The sequence below is a fragment of the Zalophus californianus genome, chromosome 4 (assembly GCF_009762305.2).
Source record: "Zalophus californianus isolate mZalCal1 chromosome 4, mZalCal1.pri.v2, whole genome shotgun sequence".
NCBI classification, from domain to species: domain Eukaryota; kingdom Metazoa; phylum Chordata; class Mammalia; order Carnivora; family Otariidae; genus Zalophus; species Zalophus californianus.
Window position 1 is genome coordinate 120,287,001 of NC_045598.1, and position 20,589 is coordinate 120,307,589.

Genomic DNA, 20,589 nt, shown 5'->3' on the forward strand with positions numbered 1-20,589 from the left:
AATTCTGGTAGGAGATTTATATATAAAGATAAGCTGACTCTATGATTTATATGAAAAGGCAAAAAAAAAAAAGAACACTAGAATACTCAAAGCAAAAGGAAAAAGAAAAAAATGGGGGGACTCCCACAACCAAAATTTAAGAGTTACCACAAAGTTCCAGTAATCAAGGGGGTGAGGTTGATTAAAAATAAAGTCACCTTGATCAAAGAAGAGAATAGAAATTATAAAAATAGACCTATACAAATATGATCAACTGATATTTTTTAACAAAGCAAATTCAAGGGCAACGGAGATATGAAAGTTTTTTCAACAAATGGTGCAGTCACAGTTGGATATTCAGATGCAAAAATCGAACATACACTTCTACTTCACAGTGTATGTAAAAATTTAATCACAACTGGTGATTGACTTAAAGGTAAAAGATATACAAAATTCATAAAACATCTGGGAGAAAAATCTTTGGAAACTTAGGATAGTCAAAAATTCATAAAAATAATACCTACTTCCATAAAAGTAAAAAAGGATAAATTGGACTTCATTAAAATTAAAATAATTTTTCTTTGCTAAAGGCATTGTCATGAAAACCAAAAGCCAACCCTCTCACCAACTGGGAAAAAGTATTTGCAAAAATTATATATTTGATGGGGTGTTCAGATGGCTTAGTTGGTTAAGTGTTGGACTCTTAGTTTCCACTCAGGTCATGATCTCCAGGTGTTGAGATTGGGCCAGGAGTTGGGCTCCCCACTCAGCTGGGAGTCTGCTTCTCTCCCTCTCCCTTTGGGCCTCCCCCCAACTCTCTCTCTTTCTCTCAAATAAATAAATAATTTAAAAAAATAATATATTTGAGGCAAGTGACTGCTTGCTGGATGTAGCCACGGGTCGTGTGACCAAAAGGGCTCCCCACAGACATTGTCCCTCCTCAGCAGGTCCTCAGCGCCCTGCCCCACCCTGGCCATGGGGTGCTGCTACAGCAGCCAGAACAAGGACTCGAACCAGGACTGAGAGGAACAGAAGCTGCTGCTGGACCCTAGCAGACGCCCCCACCAAAGCTCTCAATGGAGTGAGCCCAACTACCACAGCCTGCCTCCCACTCGCACAGATGAGCTGCTCTCCTCCAGCCTTGCTAAGACAACCAGCAGCATCACTGGTGTGTCTGCTCCTGCAGACTCCCAGGACATGGAGCAGCATGAGTACATGGACTGGGCAAGGCAGTACAGCACCCGCTCAGCTGTGCTGAGCAGCAGGCTGATCCACAGGAAGAAGCTGCCCCCGCTGCCATGTCTCACCAGCCAGCCCCACCAAGTGCTGGCCAACAAGCCCATCCCCCTCTCCGACTTACAGCATGTCTCCAGGATAACTGCTTATGCCACAGTGTACTTTCTCGGATCTGAGTGGATGCAAAAGAGGAGCTGGTTGTACAGTTTGGGATCCCATGAAGAGAGGAATCCTTGCACAGCTCTTCTTCTCCTCTCTTCAGCCCAACTCCACCTTGCCTCCCCTGACCTCCAGCCTCACCATGGCTTACACAGAACCCTAACTTGCTACTAAGCACAGAGAAGAGTATGGAGGAAGAGTGAGGCTGGAAGCCTGAGCATATGAAGATGGAGTAAGGGAAGGCAGAACCATTTGGGACTGGCCTTCAAAGCCCTGGCCCGGGATGGGGTGGGGGTCAAAAGGTTAGGGTCTAGTAGGTCTCCACTGGGAAGGTGGAGGTACCACTGTGAGGGTGAACCCTAAGGGGCCTGTGGGAGCCCCCTTCCCACCCTTTCTCTTGGCTTCACTCCTATCCCCCTCTCTCCTACCTGGTGCTCACATGCACCTCACTAGGGTTTGTGATCAGAGTCTGGACGAGCTTAATTTTGAATGAATTAAGTTTGTATTTCTAACACCCTGGGTTTTTACATATTTGGGGCTTGGGGGTTTTGTTTTGGTTTGTTGCCTTGATAAAGGAAGTGTATTCATCCGAAAAAAATAAAATAAAAAATAAAAACATTTGTATTTGACAAAGGACTTAAAGCCATAATATATTAAAAATGCAACAAGAAGGAAGCAAAGGACCCACTTTAAAAATGGACAAAAGTAGGGGAGCCTGGGTGGCTCAGTCAGTTAAATGGCTGCCTTCGGCTCAGGTCATGATCCCAGGGTCCTGGGATCGAGCCGCATATCGGGCTCCTTGCTCAGCGGAGAGCCTGCTTCTCCCTCTCCCTCTGCCTGCCTCTCTGCCTACTTGTGCTCTCTATCTCTCTAACCAATAAATAAATAAAATCTTTTAAAAAAATGGGCAAAAGTTAGAACAGACTCTTCATCAAAGAAACTATTCAAAAGGGAAAATAAGCACATCAAAGATGATCACCATCATTAGCAATTATGGAAAAGCAAATCAGAACCACAAGGAGATACCACTCTACACTTACTAAAATGGAAATAAAAAATAAAATGTGACAATACCACATGATGGCAAGGATGCAGAACAGTAGAAACTCTCATTCTTTGCTTAGCAGATTGCAAAATGCTATTGTCACTGTGCAAAACAGTTTGGCAGTTTCATAGGATGTTAAACATGCTACCATAGCATATGGCAATCTCATTCCTAGGTAATTACTCTAGAGAAATAAAAATTAATCTTCACAATAAATCTTGTGTGTGACTATTTATAGCATCTTATTCATAATCACTAGAAATAGAAACAACCAAAAAAGCACTTCAGTGGGTGAACGGATAAATGTGGTACATCAATGCAATGGAATACTATTTAGCAATGAAAAAGAATGACCTACTGCTACATGCAACAACATGAATGGATGTTAAATGCATACGCCAGATGAAAAAAAATCCAGTCTTGAAAGTTTGCTTCCTGTAGGATTCCATTTATATAACATTCTGTAGAGGTTAAAGCTGTAGAAACTGAAAATAGATTAGCAGTTGCCAGGATTGGGGTGCAGGAGGGTTTGACCACAAGAGGAAAGCACAATGAAGTTTTATGGGGTGATGGAACTCGTCCAATCCTGTTTGTGGTTGTTACACAAATCTGTGTGTGTATTGAAATCTACACCTAACTACTGATTTTTAATGTAAATGAAAATAAATCTAATTATCAAATAGCTGTGCACAATAAATTAGTGTTCTTAGCAATTTTTTAAAAACCCAGATACTGGGGCACCTGGGTGGCTCAGTCAGTTAAGCGTCTGCCTTTGGCTCAGGCCACGATCCCAAGGTCCTGGGATCAAGCCCCGCATCAGGCTCCCTGCTCAGTGGGGAGCCTGCTACTCCCTCTCCTTCTGCCGCTTTTCCTACTTGTGCTCTCTCACTCTCTGTCAAATAAATAAATAAATATAAAAATAAAATAAACCCAGATACTTTCTGTATGTTACTAAAAGTTTTTACCCCAGGTCTAGATCCACAATCTAATAATTCCAAACTAAAAAGAAAAGTTATAAATCTGCAATAAGGAGGAGAAGAATATTTTTAAAATCCTAACATTATAAGATGTCAGCTAACAAAACAAATGAACAAACAAACACAAAAGGCAGAAACAGACCCATAAATACAGAAAATGAACTGGTGATTGCCAGAGGGGAGGAGGGTAGAGGGAGGGGCAAAATGGGTGAAGGGGAGTGGGAGGTACAGGCTTCCAGTTATGGAATGAATAAGTCATGGCAAACGGCACAGAGAATATAGTCAATGTAACTATCATAGTTCTGTATGGTGACAGATGGTAGCTACATTTGTGGTGAGCATAGCATGACATAGACTTGTTGAATCACGATGTTGTACACCTGAAACTGATGTAACATTGTATGTCAACTACACATCAATTTTTTAAAAAGAAGAAAAAATACCTCAGCTAAAAATCAGAGAGTAAAGTACAGACATAGAGATGTTTTGGGTGTTAATTAGTTTGTTTGGCAGTAATCTCTTAAAAAAAAAAAGAGAGAAAAAAACCCAACCACTGCTTCTCCTTGATCTGACAAGAGACTTTTATAAATGTACTTTTGACACTAAGAGAAACACTGACATTTTTTTGTGTGTGTTTGTTTCCTGCTTTTAGTACCTCTGGATTGTAATGGTGGTGGTAGGTCTGTAAAACAGATGATATGATAGATTTTGGAGGCAGCACGCCTTTATTAAAGTACGTCATTTTTTCCCCCACGTGTGATCTCAGGCTGTGCATCTCTTTGATTTACATTAGTGAGCCCTGTGACAGGCTGAATTAAAGCAACTCTATTCACAATCTGTTCAGATTGGAAATATGTCAAGAAGAGAGCTTTGGTGGATTACTGACAATTTGCCAAATTTGCTCAAAACTGACAAGTAATGGCTAGCTTCTTGAAGGGTTCTTCCAGAGTTGGGCAATGTGTAATAGGGTTACACCCAAACACACACATATTCTGATTTGGGTAATAAGACTCATTTACACAGTTCAACTCTCAAAGTATGCTTTGTGTAAATCATTGGCTACCAATTTATGATTTAGGGGCTCCTGGTGAAAGGGAGGATGTCACAAAATTACTGCGAGAGTTCTAAAAGTGTATACGTGCACCAGTGTCTGATGACTTATTTTCAAACATTATTTGACCAATAAGGTAACACCTAATTACAAATTACAAAAATCTCAAATATTAATGAATTCATAATGGCTCTTTATTATTATATATTTTCTCTATCAATGAATACTGAAATTATAATTATGTTATTGTGGGGGTGAAGAAAATTCTTTGATTTACAAGGACTTTGTCATACTCCCATAAATTCAGAACGACCAAAGTAGACATCATTAATCATGGCAGGCATAATGATCATATTTCAATTTGTTGCTGTTTTGTAACATAATGAGTTGAGAAACCTGCAACTTCTTCAAATAAAGTCAAGCTAATGATGATATACTTACTATCTTTTAAAACATCTATACTGCAATTTTCCAAGATTCCACTTTCAAAGCACCACTTGACAAAAACAAGAAGAGCTCAATATAATTAGCTGGAAGACATGAGAAAACAGGGTTTATATAACAAAGTATCGGTTACTCTACTATAGGAAACAGGCCATGTGGACCTTACAGAGGACATGAAGCCCATACCAAAGAGCTGTCCTCACTGAAGCTTCTTCATTCTTGCTTCATTCCTCTCAATTATTTTTCCTTCTCGCCAATTACTGAATTGTAAATATAAGTTCCCTATCAGAAAAGGTATTTCAAGTGTATTTTCAAGATCTACTGGAAATAGTGTGGTCAATTTAGAACCCGTTAGGAGATTACTGTATGAAAAATATTCCCTCAGTAATATGGACATTTCAGCTTTGCCTGAGTAATGATGAATTCTATTTGAATCCAATTAATCATATTAGCATCTTACCTCTTTGAGCAGTTGCCTGTCTAGTCAGTCTTCTGAGGACAATGCACAACCAACTTGATGGACAGCTCTTCTGACCTATGGGATGTAATGCTTGCTCACTGGGGTGTTGTAAGTAATAACTTCATCACTCTAGTTTATTGTATAAGCATCAGTGGTTCAGATGACAGAACATGATCATTGCAGAAGGATTCCACTAAGAAGTTAATATGGCAGAATAACCTGAATGAGAAAATAAATGTGCTTATATTTTCTTAGTTGCAGGCTCATTAGAAAAGAACAAGAGATATTTTCTTGAGAGACTAGGGAGGGGCTTTATATCCTTAACAGTCTGAGCTTCATTCACTCAGAGTGGCTTTAGAACTGAAGATACACTGAGTATCTTCAGGGGTCAGATGAAAAAGAGAATTGACTGATCCTCATGTCAGGGCAGTAAGGAGGGTTGTGTAGGCTGTGTGAACTCCATGTGCAAGAATGATAACCATGAAATCACCAGTCTGAGTTTCTAATTGTGAACATGGGCTCTAGATTTTTATATGAAATATTCACATTTGTAATTGTGGGCAATTGATAACAAGGAGGTCGGCACTTTATTGACCAACAAAGCACATCAGTGAGCTAGATCTGCCCTGTTGACTCTGGTGTTTAATTGTTGGCTCAAGGCCTGTGGGAAGATTAAGCTGCATGCTCAGAGAAAGGAAGCTGATGGGGAGGCCACGGACTGAGAGCTAAAGAAAAGAAAACTAGTTTCCCTGGAAAAGAGAATAACAGGGTACTTGGAGATTCACCATGTGGAAGAATAGTTAGGTCCCCCTCAAATGCAGGGACCCAGAAGTAAAACTTGTGTGGGAATAGTGGTACGGGCACAATAAAAACATGTTATTCTTCCATGCTTTTGTTTTGGGTACGTTGGTGGCCTTCAGTATCAATGCTGGCTGTGAGCATCAAATAGAGTCTAATTGATGGTGACTAAGGATGGAATCAACAAAGATCGGCCAAAGGAGTCCACTGTGGACTGGAAAACAAGTCCCTTCTTCATTTTCCTGGGACTTGCATGATGCAGTGGAGGAAGGGGAGTTCCAAAAATGATTGACAATGGAGTTCTCGCAAACCCCAGCAAGTGCAGGGATTCAGCCAGGCTGAACTCAATCAGAATATTTTTAAAAGAAATAGGACATATCTTTTACATGAAGTGCTATGACAGGACAGAGAAAAGTTAAAGGGTTCATACTGTGAGAAATAAAGCTTAAGCTAAGAGAAAAAGGAGAATGTATCATAATTCTAAGAATCAAGATCCTGAGGACTTCTTTCCAGCTCCCCCTAGGCTAGAAAACTGTGGGTCACACATCCCCAGTCTTGGACCATGGGCACCAAGTCAGTCATTCTCTCTGCAATGTTTTACCAGGTGTAGAGTTACTAAGCACAGGGTTTGGAGCTAGACTGGATTTTAATCCAGCCTGGCTGCTCTGGTACTTGTCAACTTAGACATTTAACTTCATTATTTAACTTCTGCCAAATGAAGATAAGAGCAGTACTCAGTACTGTTGTGAAAATTAAATGTATATTTAGGGGCACCAGGGTGGCTCAGTGGGTTAAGCATCTGCCTTTGGCTCAGGTCATGATCCCAGGGTCCTGGGATCGAGCCTCTCATTGGGCTTCCTGCTCAGTGGGGGAGTCTGCTTCTCCCTCTGCCCCTCACCTCTCTCGTGCTCTCTCTCTCTCTCAAAAAGTAAAATATAAAATAATAAAATAAAATAAAATAAAATAAAATAAATGAATTTTTAGAGCAGTGCCTGGCATTGTGGCAGAGAGCAAGTGTTCAATAAGTTTAACTCTCCTAAACACCATTATTATCACTGCCAATTTCATCACATAAATCAGACTTTAAGCATTTATCACCTAAACATTTAAATTCTAACATCTCACTGCTCTAGTTCCAATTCTTTGGTATCTTCCTTATATTAACTTAGCAGCATGCCCCTAAAACACAGTTTTGATCATTTTCCTCCAAACTTAAAGAACTTCACTACCTCTTCGTTATCTATATAATCATTTTCAAAAACATGTAATATTTATTTGTAGCTTACATTTTGGCCTCTATGTCTACAGCCTTATGCTCCTCTACCACTCTCCTTCTTTTAAGTGAGTGGTACCTAGGCAGAATCTTGCTCTTCACACTTCTACATGAGTAACCTTTTAAAAAATAAATTTGAGCTAGTCATTCCACAGATTAAAACATTTCATGACCTACTGATAAAATCAATCTTTTTTTAGAGGAAAGAATGCTGGGAGAGAGAGAACATTTGCTTCACACATTTCTGTGCCAGGCATGGTGATAAAACCTTCATAAATATTGTTCTAAATGTCCCATTTAGCCCTCATACAGTATGGCAACCCCGTTGGAACTGGAACCCTCAGTGTTTTGAACCCTTTAAGATAACTCACTAAAAAGAAGGTGGATTAAGGATGGGCAGCACAATATGTCCTGGGATGTTGTCTCACATATGATGTTATCTGAGATTGAAAAACCCGACTTTAGAAAATGAAGAGAAATCAAACCAGTGTGTGGCTGTCTTATTGAACATGGAGCTAGACCACATTCTTGTGGATAGAGCTGTGGTGTGGGTGGAGGTGAAGTAGGTTGAAGAATCGCACGTCATACTTAATGAAATTGAACTTCTGGAAGAACTAGAGCAAGAACATAGGTACAAATAAACAAAAGAAGAGTATTCAAGGGGACCTAAAAAAGCACTAAAAAGACCTCTTAAATCTAAAACCTATGATTGTTGAATTAAAAATTTTAGTATATTAACTGAAATAAAGGTTGATTTTTGATGAGTGGTAAATTTTGTTAGATGATAGATAGATGATAGATGATAGATTGATAGATGATAGATAGATGGATGGATAGATAGATAGATAGATAGATAGATAGATAGATAGATAGATAGATAGATAGATGATAGATAGATGGATAGATAGATAGATAGATGATAGATAGATGATAGGTCTATGCTTTCCTGTGTATCAATGCTGCTATAATTATTTATGCCTCTTAATTATCATCTATTTAAAATTATCCAAGAACTTTGAGAGTATACTACCAAGTGCTTATTTAAGATCAAATAATTGACTCTTTCTATCTACCTATTATCTATCTATATTTAAAAATATTCAAGAATTTTGACTGCTAAGGACAAACAATTGACTTTAATCAAACAGCAAATGAGGCCACACGTCAGGGATCCTAAGACCAGTGCAAATCCTCAGAAGAGGAAAAAGTTGTGAGCAATGAATATATATGACTTAATAAGTATAGACTTTCTAGAAATGTATGAGTTTAATGTATTACTTTTGAAATGGAAGAGACATATATCAAGATAAGTTCTATTAAGTGCAGATTTGTCCTAGCAAACATAGGAATTGCAATGAGGGAGAAAACTGGGTGAAACTTTTCCAAATTTCTCACTGAAAAGAGGGAAAAAAGTAGGGGAGAAGAATAATAAAAGGGAAGATAGTCTATATTATAAAAAGGATAGGAAAGAAGTTCATTATAACACTATTCTATGGGCAGCTATTAAATCATTTCAAAAGTTTTCAAGGGCAGGCTCCTGGGTGGCTCGGTCAGTTAAGTGGCTTCGGGTCAGATCAGATCATGATCCCAGGGTCTCAAATGGAGCCCCTGGCTCCTGCTCAGCGGGAGAGTCTGCTTCTCCCTCTGCCTCTGACCCTCCCCCTGCTCGTGCGCTCAAACGTGCTCGCTCTCTCTTAAATAAATAAATTTAAAAAAAGTTTTCAAGGCTTAAAAGGAAATGAAGAGCAACTGTGATCAAGTCAGTTAAAAAAACAGGTAAAGAAAAATAATTTTAACAAATAATCCACATAGATGGAGGTATTGGTTCTAATACATATTTTCTAATATTTTGATATCTCTGAAATCAGAATATCCTCATGATTAATAAAGATAAAAGTTAAAATTAATTAAAAAAGAAAAATCTGTTTTTGATCATGAAAACTAGTTTGTTTTTTTTTAAGATTTTATTTATTTATTTATTTGACAGAGAGACACAGCGAGAGCAGGAACACAAGCAGGGGGAGTGGGAGAGGGAGAAGCAGACTTCCCGCGGAGCAGGGAGCCCGATGTGGGACTCCATCCCAGGACCCTGGGATCATGACCTGAGCCAAAGGCAGACGCTTAACGACTGAGCCACCCAGGCGCCTGAAAACTAGTTTTTGAAGTAGAAGTTTAAGAACACTTTCTCTGTCATAATATAATAAACATTTTAAAAATGAATACAAAAGGTGACTGAAATATATTAAATAGTTAGAAATTAAACATTTTCCTATTAAACAATAAATGCAAAAATTACTTATTATTTAAAAACTAATGGATAGGGGCACCTGGGTGGCCAAGTCAGTTAAGTGTCTGCGTTTGGCTCAGGTCATGATCCTGGGGTCTGCTTCTCCCTCTCCCTCTGAGACTCCTCCTCCCCCTGCTCATGTTCTCTCTCTCTCAAATAAATAAATAAAATCCTAAAAAAAAAAAAAAACCTGATGGATAGAATACTCAGTAAAACAACAAAAAAAAAATGGAACACAATGAAAGTGGTGTATCAGGAAAACTATAATTTAAAATGCCTGTATTCATAGAGAAAAGAAAAGAGAAGTCTAATAAAATAGATTAAATCTTGGCAATCTTGAAAATAGAAAAAACAGAGAGCAAAAATAGAAGACTGGAAATGAGAAAGGAGACAAAGAGCCATTAAAGACAACTAACACATCTCATTGAAAGAAATGAAAATTTGGGAGAAATTGCGTTTGCCTGTCAACATATTGTCAGGGTATCAAATGTGATGTTACAACAAATGGAAAATTTGAGTAGGCTCATCACCACTGTAGAAGTTAGAAATGTGGTTAAAGTTATTATTTAGAAAAGGTCATAAGACAGATGGTTTCAGAGTCGAGTTTTATCTAACCTTTAAAGAACAACTGATTCTAAGATTGTTCAAATCATTGCAGATGGAAGACCCTGTGGTGGCTAAAACCAGCATTAAAAACACACCTGGAGGGGCACCTGAATGGCTCATTTGGTTAAGCATCTGCTTTCAGCTCAGGTCATGATCCCAGGGTCATTGGATCAAGTCCTGCATTCGGGTTCCCTGCTCAGCATGGATCCTGCTTCTCCCTCTCCTCCTGGCTCTTGCTATCTCTGTTTCTCAAATAAATAAATAAATAAAAATCTTAAAACACACACATACACACCTGGATATATCAACTATACTTCAGTTAAAATAATAATAATAGCACATATTTGAAAGTTAAAAAAAAGATCTGGAAAGGAAAAACAAATATGATACTATATATCAACCTCATTTATTAATAAAGCTATAAAAATTCTTAGTAACCCTTAGAAAATGGAATCTCACAATGTATTACAAGAATAATATGTTATGAGCAAGTAAGGTTTATTTTTAAAAATGCAAGGGTGGTTTGATATCAGGAAATCTATCCACATAATCAATTGTATTAATAAATTAAAAGAGAAAAAATACAATATATCAAGAGACACATTTCAAAAAAATACATGTATTAAATCCTGCCACTACTGTTAATGAAAACTTTAGTAAAAAGAAATAAAAGAGAATAATTTATATGTAATAAAGTTTACCAATCAAAAATTAAAGACAAATATCTAAAACGGTGATCACCAAAATCATTTTAATTAAAATTAGGAAATATACTGGAATTCCTATTAAGATAATACTAATTATCATTGCCTTTGAGGATTTAGGAAATGCAATATAACAAAAAAACAATAAATGGCATGTTTAAAAAGAAGGGATATTCTTCCCTGATGATATTATTGCATACCTAGAAAATAAAAAAAATCCTCTGGAAAATATTGTGATTCTTAAGACAGTTTCATAATGGGAACAAATACAAGATAAATATCCAAAATTAACAGCTTTTCTACATTTTAACAATAAATGCCTAAAAGTGAAAATTGAAAATGGTATGCTATTTACAATGGGGACCAAAAAACCTCTAAAAATCAAGAAATATATCTCCCCCAAAATAACTATCTACATGGAAAAACTATGGCAGATGAAAAACATAAAGTGAATCTGAATAAATCAAAAACCATATGTTCTTGAATGGGAAAATCTAATATCTTAAAAATATCATATTCTCACAGTTATATATAAGTTCAAATGAGCAATTCAAGAGACTCATTTGAAAGTGCATAAAATGGTTAAATTTTACAGTGAACAGTTAACTATCTTAGAAAAAAAATAATAAGATTATGAAGAAATTGAGAGGATACTTGCTTACCAGATATTAGAAGATACTATATATCCATCAAGACAATATGGAATTAATATAGGAACAGATAAATATATCAGGCAAATACAGAATTCAGAATGAGATCCTTGACATAAAAAATGCACATATTAAAAACATTTGGAAGAAAAGGAAAACTGGGGCACCTGGGTGGCTTAGTGGATTAAGCGCCTGCTTTTGGCTCAGGTCAATGATTCCATGGTCCTGGGACGGAGCCCTGCATCAGGCTCCCTGCTTAGCCTGTGTCTCCCTCTGCCCCTACCCACCCCCCACCCCTGCTCTTGCTCTCTCTAGCTATCTTTCTTTCTCAAATAAATAAATAAAATCTTTAAAAAGAAAAGATAAACTGCTGCAAGTTGTTTCATGAAGAAATGGTAAATGAATTCCATCTCACAACATATATAAAAATAATTCAAAATAGATTTAAAAAATTTTTATTTTATGTATTTATTTTCCTTTACTTTTTTTTTCCATCATGTAAGTGTAATCTTTAATCTTCATTCCCTGTTTCCCCCATCCCCCCAAGCCACCTCCCCTCTGGTAACCATCAATTTGTTTTCTACAGTTAAGAGTCTGTTTCTTGATTTCTCTCTCTCTCTCTTTTTCTTTGCTCATTTGTTTTGTTTCTTAAGTTTCACATATGAGTGAGAGCATATGACATTTGTCTTTCTTTGACTGATTTCACTTAACATTATTATATTCTCTAGCTCTATCCACAGCAAGACTTTATTCTTTTTTTATGGCTGAATAATAGTCCATTGTATATAAATGCCACATCTTCTTTATCCATTCATGTATCAACGGACACTTGGTCTGCTTCCATAGTTTAGTTATTGTAAATAATGTTGCAATAAACATAAGGGTGTATGTATCCCTTTGAATTAATGTTTTGTATCTTTGGGGTAAATACTCAGTAGTGTGATTACTGGATCATAAGGTAGTTCTATTTTTAACTTTTTGATGAATCTCCATACTGTTTTCCACAGTGGCTGTACCGGTTTGCATTTCTACCAACAGTGCAAGAGGGATCCCCTTTCCCCACATCCTCGCCAACACCTATTGCTTCTTGTGTTTTTGATTTTAGTCTTTCTGACAAATGTGAGGTGATATCTCATTATAGTTTTGATTTGCATTTCCCTGATGACGAGTGACGTTGAGCATTTTTTCATGTGTCTGTTGGCCATCTGTATGTCTTATTTGGAGAAATGTCTGTTCATGTCTTCTGCTTATTTTTAATTGGATTATTTGTTTTCTGGGTGTTGAGTTGTATCACTTCTTTATATATTTTGGATACTAACCCTTTAACAGATATATCATTTGCAAAATCTTCTTCAGTTCCATAGGTTGCCTTTTAATTTTGTTGATTGTTTCTCTCACTGTGCAGAAACTTTTTATTTTGATGTAGTCCCAATAGTTTATTTTTGCTTTTATTTCATTTGCTTCAGGAGACATATCTAGAAAAATGCTACTATGGCCAACGTCAGAGAGGTTACTGCCTGTGCTCTCTTCAAGGTTTTTAAGGTTTCAGGTCTCACATTTAAGTCTTTTATCCATTTTGAGTTGATTTTTGTGTATGGTGAAAGAAAGTGGTCCATTATCATTCTTTTGCATGTGGCTGTCCAGTTTTCCCAACACTGTTTGTTGAAGAAACTGTCTTTTTCCCATTGTATATTCTTTACTGTTTGGTCGAAGATTAATTGACCATGTAGTGTGGATTCATTTCTGGGCTTTCTATTCTGTTCCATTGTTCTATGTATCTAGTTTTGTGCTAGTACCATGCTCTTTTTAGCACTACAGCTTTGTAATATAACTTGAAGTCCAGGAATGTGATGCCTCTGGCTTTGTTTTTCTTTTTCAAGGTTGCTTTGGCTATTCAGGGTCTTTTGTGGTTCCATACAAATTTTAGGATTCTTTGTTCTAGCTCTGTGAAAAATGCTGTTAGCATTTTGATAGGAATTGCATTAGATCTGTAGATTGTTTTGGGTAACACAGACATTTTAATATTTGTTCTTCCAACACATGAGCATGGAATGTCTTTCCATTTCTTTGTGTGACCTTGAATTTCTTTCATCAGTGCTTTATAGTTTTCAGATTATAGGTCTTTCACTTGTTTGGTTAAGTTTAGTCTTAGATATTTTATTGTTTTTGGTGCAATTGTAAATGGGATTGTTTTCTTAATTTCACTTTCTGCTGTTTCACTATTAGTGTATAAGAACACAAAAGATTTCTGTATGTTGATTTTGTATCCTGCCACTTTACTGAATTCATTTATCAGTTCCAGCAGTTTTTTTGGTGGGTCCTTAGGGTTATCTATATACATTGTGTCATCTGCAAATAGCTAGAGTTTTACTTCTTCCTTACCATTTTAGATCACTTTTATTTTTTATGTTGTCTAATTGCTGTAGCTAGCACTTCCAGTACCATGTTGAATAAGAGTGGTGAGAGTGGACATCCTTGTCTTATCCCTGACCTTAGGGGAAAAGCTTTAGGTTTTTCACCATTGAGTATGATGTTGGCTGTGTGGGTTTTTCATATAAGGCCTTTATTATATTGAGGTATGTTCCCTCTAAACCTACTTTGCAGAGGGTTTTTATCATGAATGGATGTTGTACTTTGTCAAATGCTTTTTCTGCATCTATTGAAATGACCACATGGCTTTTATCCTTTCTCTTGATGTGATGTATCTCATTGATTGTTTTATGAATATTGAACCACCCTTGCAACCCATAAATCCCACTTAATTATGGGATGAATTGGTTGAAAAATTTAAGCATACTAAGTAATATAATAAAAGGAAATTTCCTTGCAGAAAATCTAAATCCCTACACACACTAGAAAGGGGTATCAGAGATCTCCCTAGATAAGACTCCATGCTCTAGAAGTTATAAAAAGAAAAAATGATATACATTTAATGCTGAATATAGAAAAATTATAAAACTTTACATGACAAAAATGTTAACAGGCAAAAAGTGGGTGTGGGTAAAAATATTAATATTCTATAGATGCAAAGGGTTAATTTTGATAATATTATTGTATTCTTACCGATTGACCAAAAAAAAAAAAATGGACAATGGACAAGGACCTGAAGAACAAATACCAACGTGTAAACTGATGCTTAAAATTTACCAGTGGTCAGATTAGAAACAATTATAAAATACTACTGTAAGATCCATAAATAGTGCTGATGTCAGGAAAATGTTATTCGTATACAATGCAACAAGAAACATAAGGGGTTATACATTTCCTATTAAAATTTATGTTAATTAGACTTTAAATAAAAAATTCTCTCCTGTGGATGTATTCCGTAGAAAGTTATGTGTCAAGTTGGAAGGACATATAAAAGAGTCTTTAACTCAGTATTGGATATACTGGCCAAGATTTGGAACTATCAACAGGGAACACTGAAAAAATTAGGATACATGCACAATATGGAGTACCAAGCAGCCTTTATTTAAAAAGTGAGAAAAGCAAGAAGAAAAGATTGTGTGATATGATCTAGTTTTTCTAAAACAACTGGACCCAAATTACAGATATGATTCAATTTCTTGCCCTAATGTCCTGAAGAGGAGATGGAAGGGAAGGCCTTACATCTCTCCCCCACCAAAATACCCAAAATAACAATAATAACATGTGTACTATGACTCATTTATGGTATCTGCACATTGCCTACCTCCAGGGATACACTATTCTCATAGAAAACAATAGAGGTGGCCCTCTTAGTTATGTAAAAATCCATTTATTTTAGTATATATAATGCAAAGCACAAATAAATAGTCATCAGAAAGTTCAGGCTTTTTATCTTTACCCCAGGGTTGGAGATTCCAAATGGCCTTTATTTTTTTCCTTATTTAATATATATTATTTGAGGTTTTTTAAATGCCTATTTATTATTTGTATCTTAAACAAACAAAAACAACCATTTTTTATTGGCGAATGGGGAAGAAAGAGCAGCTACTATACTTAAATACCCCAAATTTAGACCTTTCCTTTTATGACTATCAATTTACTCAGTCTCACTTAAGAATATTTTCGTTTTCTCATTCTGAGGCTCCAAATTATGGCACCCATACCTTACTCTTTTAATGGTCTCTCTCCTAAGAAAAATTCTGTCTTCATGAATGGTTGTTGGCCCTATTTGCAATGTTATATTTGGTGTTCTTCACATCTCCCTACCCACACCCATCCTGTTGAAACCTCTAACCAGCCATGTATAAATATGAGAGGGTAACTTAATATCATTGATCTCTAATTTAGTTTGGTGTTTGTGAAGCTACTGATCTAAATGCTAAAGAGAAAATACCAATGATCATGTCTGTTTGAGGAAAATATGTGATTTATGTTAACCTTCATTGTTTAGAGCCATAATATTGTCAGGATATATGACTCACATCCCTGTTGCTAAACAAATAACCCTTCATTAAATCTAAAGTGAGTAGTACCATGCAATCAAGAGCTGCAAAGAATTTATTTACTTGGCTCTTTTTGTTGTTGTTTAATAGCACATTTGTGGCCAGTTTTATTGTTCAAAACATCTTCGTGAGATATTATTTTAAACAGAAAATTGATTATAATACAGTTATCTAGATTATCTAGCCATAAGATCTATTTTAAAATTGTGTGCAGATAAGACTATTTTAGCAACATTAAGTAGAGAAAATTGTGGCAAAACATGCAGCAATAATTTATTTTGCAAAACAAAAAGCGTATAACTGCTCTCTAATTACTAGCCTTTGAGGCATTTACAGCTAAATTAAAATCATCATTAGCTGTTAAGTGTGTTTGCTTTGATTAGCTCCTGTTTTATGAGGTTTTAGGCAGAAGTAATTTTGTGATATTGTTATTAATGAATTTAATGTTAAGTGGGGGAAAAAAAGTTTTGTTATCTGACAAGTATCAACCCTGGTATTAGTTTAAATTTTGTCAGAGTCACTGAGATCCTCCCTAACATATTTACCAAGTATTGAAAATGACTATATTCAAAGGAAAAGGTCTTTTTAAAGCTAGCGTAATGGAAAAAAAGAAAATAAAGCCTCAGTCCCTTAACTGCTACAACCCAGTAATACAATAACAGCAGAAAGCATGGGCAGTCCTGTTCAAAACCATATCTCTTCACTGCTAAATTGGACCCGTAACTTAGCTGATAGAGACTGGAGGTTCTGCATCCATAAAAATGGAGATATTAAAATCTTTCCTGAAGGATAGTTTTCAGGATGAAGTAAAATATTGGGTGTTAAGTAAGTAACATAGTATCTGGAACTTCCACTCAGGAAGAGTTACTTTCCTTTCTCTTTCCTTTCCACGTGATCTAGTGTGTCTAAAGATATTAGAAAAACAATTCCAAGCATCTATCCAAAGATAAACTAAAGGATTTAGTATATCCATGCTATTACTGCACTTGAATTTTGGCGAGAGAAATAATAGGAGTATATGTGGTGCTTCCTATTTTAAACAGTGACAGCAAAAGTATACCTTTAATAGGTTATTAAAAATTTGTATTACTGGGAAGATGGTTCTTTTAAAATATCATCATTGTATGATTTCTGAGGACACTTGTAGATGTATAAAGCCTTGTCTGTTTCCTTTGCCACCAAAAGCCAGTGATGAAATGTAATTATCCCATGGGTCCAGATGTTAAAGGCAATGTGGAGGAAGTTGACACGGGAAGAAGAAACAAAGCGAAAGGCATTAAGTGTTGGCCAAGTCTGCATCATTGCATTTGTATGACCCCAACATCACTCATGCCATGCTTTACAAAATGCAGCATCTGGGACTCTTACAAAACACCCCTGTGTTCATCAAGATTAATATTCAGGATGTTGATATCATATTGGACATTTATAACGGATTCTAAAAATATTTACAGCATGAGAAATTAAATCTAAACTATTGCTATGATATATGGAAAACACATGGATTTTTGCATATGGTAATGAGATGAAAATCGGGCCCTACCACAGTCTTCCTCTTGAAATCACCTAACGTCTGTGAAAGCTGTGGCATGCTTAATCATACAATAGAGATAATCAGACCTACTTCCCAAAGTTTGAATCAAAGAAAAAAATAAAGGAAAATAATGCTCTATTTGTGTTACTGTTATTCTCACCTACCTATTGATAAAAAAATTACACGATCAAGAAAAATGACCAGAGAGAGAATTATAGGTAGGACTAAGTCTCAGTATTTCATCACGAAAGATGAATTACTATTCACATTTAAAGTACGGATCAGGATGCCAAAGGTTCCTGCAAATTCCACAGGACTAGCTCTTCTTTGCCCTGGGCCAGGGTAAAATTAATGACAGGTGGAAACCATTTTAAAGCCCCATTGGCATTCACTCTCATATCTTACCACTGCCTTTTGTTTGAGAAATATTGAGGAATACCTCTCCATTGGCAGCCCTATACAGATTTTATATTAAGCTGTTTTTCTAAAGGTCTTCTTTTTGTAATTTCCCTTTATTTAGAAGAGCACAATCATTTAAGCTGTTGTGGGAGCACATAGATTGGTGTAGGTGCCATGTTCATATCAAAGTATGTCATTGGGATGAATAGTTCCTGGAGCTGATTCACATGCTGTGTACTATGGCTGGGTCTGGCATAACTCCCCAATCACATTTGAGAAATCTCAAGTTATTAAATACTTGAGCCACAAAAGCAATTTTAATTTAAAAAAACAGATTTGAATCTAAAGCAGCAAACTTACAATCACAAAGTTATTTTTCCTCCAGGAATGTTTGTGAATAATGGTTTTTAAAAAGTTATGTGTCTACAGCTATAAAACCTAGAGATCACTGAGATAATCCAGCACTTGATTACTAATTACAAGTGTTTGTTAAAATTGCAACTCATCACCACCAGCACAAGGATAAGCCTAGTGATTCTTATATGGATTCTTTATATGTTTACCACCCATTTTCATAATGGAGCATAAAATTGAAATCAAACGGCAAAAAGATGCCAAATCAAAATAAATTGCAGAACACTTCACAACAGTGTGATAAGCAAAAGATAACAACACCAACTAAGATCTAGCACCTCAGATGAAGTCCTGCTTCCCTACTGCCTGATGCAAAGAACACAAGGCAGCCTTAATTATCCATCAAGATCCTGCCCCAACGCAGTCTGTATGTTGCCGACAGGGTTCATTAACAAGTGCTCAATTTACGCTTTCACACAAATACCCATCACACTTTAGAAACTTACTTTGTAGAAGAAATGCTGTTAGCAGCTAGCCTCCTTTGATATCCACATATATGAGTTGTTGGACACAAGAAAAAAACGAAATCTAGATTGACTAGAATACTTATTTCCTGTATTTCTTTGCAAAACTTCTTTTTACCTTGAGAGATTTAATTTATTAACCTCTGATCAAAGAGACATGGCCCTGATGGCTTTATTCCTTCAGTTCAGAAGTTTTAAAGACGATTATGGCAATGGCCATAATCAGTTCAATGACATTTTTTTTAAAGTCAGCACTCTCTTTTGTCTATAAATTAACAGTGATAGAATAGTTGATATTTTAGTTATAATGGTGAGTCTGTAAAAATCTTGAAGAGTATTTTGAATCAACCAAGGAAAAAACCCTGACTTCTATCAGTTATAACGCTTTGAGAAGTGATACTCCACATGATTTTGGTTTGGCAACTCTTCAGGAGAATACCCTCCTGTCTCAGTAAAAAGAGAAAATGCACTCTAGTTTTCTAACTCATTCATTTCTTCCCTCCAACTTACCGTAGTGAACAATAACAACCACTAGGCCTTCCTTAGCCATTACACATGGACATGAAAATCAGGCAGCTAGCTATTGGCAATTATTTTAAATAGTCATTCACGTGAAAAAGAATGAACAGTAGTGAGATGTTGTATTCTGGTGACTTCTGAGACATAAAACACAATTGATTTGAATAGTATTGTGAAAATTAATCACCATAAATAGCACTGTATTTTTATGTTAGTTTCCTCCTACATTTGAATAACTGTAATAATCTTGGTTTTGCCTGAGTTTTCCAACTCCAGAAGGAAATTTTGTCCTCAAAAGTGATAATATGTAATACAATAAGGTCTCACATCAGTTTTTTAATAGAGTAGAATTAGCCATTAGCAGAATTAGACATTAGAAATAGCATATGCTAGTGACTATATATATTGGAGATTTAGAAAAAATAATTTTAGATCCCTTGGAATTATATAAAATATAACATTATAATGCATCTTCTAATTAAAGTATACTTGTTGATTTAATAAGGAAAATTAGTTATGGTCAAATGACTTTTTAAATTGCCATAAGAATCAAGATTCAGTGAGTAGTTTTTACAATTAGAACTGATTTAGCTAATGTAGTTTTCCTTAGGAATATTTTTATATTAATATAAATTATTGTGACAAAACACTGCAGATTTTTTAGTAATAGTTGGTATAGATTGAGATATGCCTCATTTACCTATAGGATTCATGTCTATAAAAAGGTTTGCAAATCTTGGGTGCCTGGGTGGCTCAGATGCTTAAGCATCTGCCTTCGGCTCAGGTCATGATCCCAGGGTCCTGGAATCGAGTCCCGCATCGGGCTCCCTGCTTGGAAGATGGCCTGCTTCTTCCTCTCCCTCTGTTGCTCCCCCTGCTTGTGCTCTTTCACTCTCTCTGTCAAATAAGTAAATAAATAAAATCTTTAAAATAAATAAATAAATAAAAAGGTATGCAAGTCTTATAGAATAATAGGCAACCTTGGTGTTCCAGGCACCCTGTTATTTTATTTCCCCAAGAATTCTATGAGGTTGGTGCTATCACTCTCAACCTCTTTTTAAGGATTAGACTTCTGGGCCTCATAGAGTTCAAATTCTCAGCTTTATCTGAGCAGGCAAGTTGTAGGGCTGGGGTTTCAATCCATGCCACATTGTTGCGGG

The 20,589-nt window shown here is 36.1% G+C and overlaps 1 pseudogene; it reads left to right on the plus strand.

Annotated features, from left to right (window-relative positions):
* The first annotated feature begins 954 nt into the window (after positions 1–954).
* LOC113916619 lies at positions 955–1,436 on the plus strand (annotated as a pseudogene).
* Positions 1,437–20,589: the final 19,153 nt, after the last annotated feature.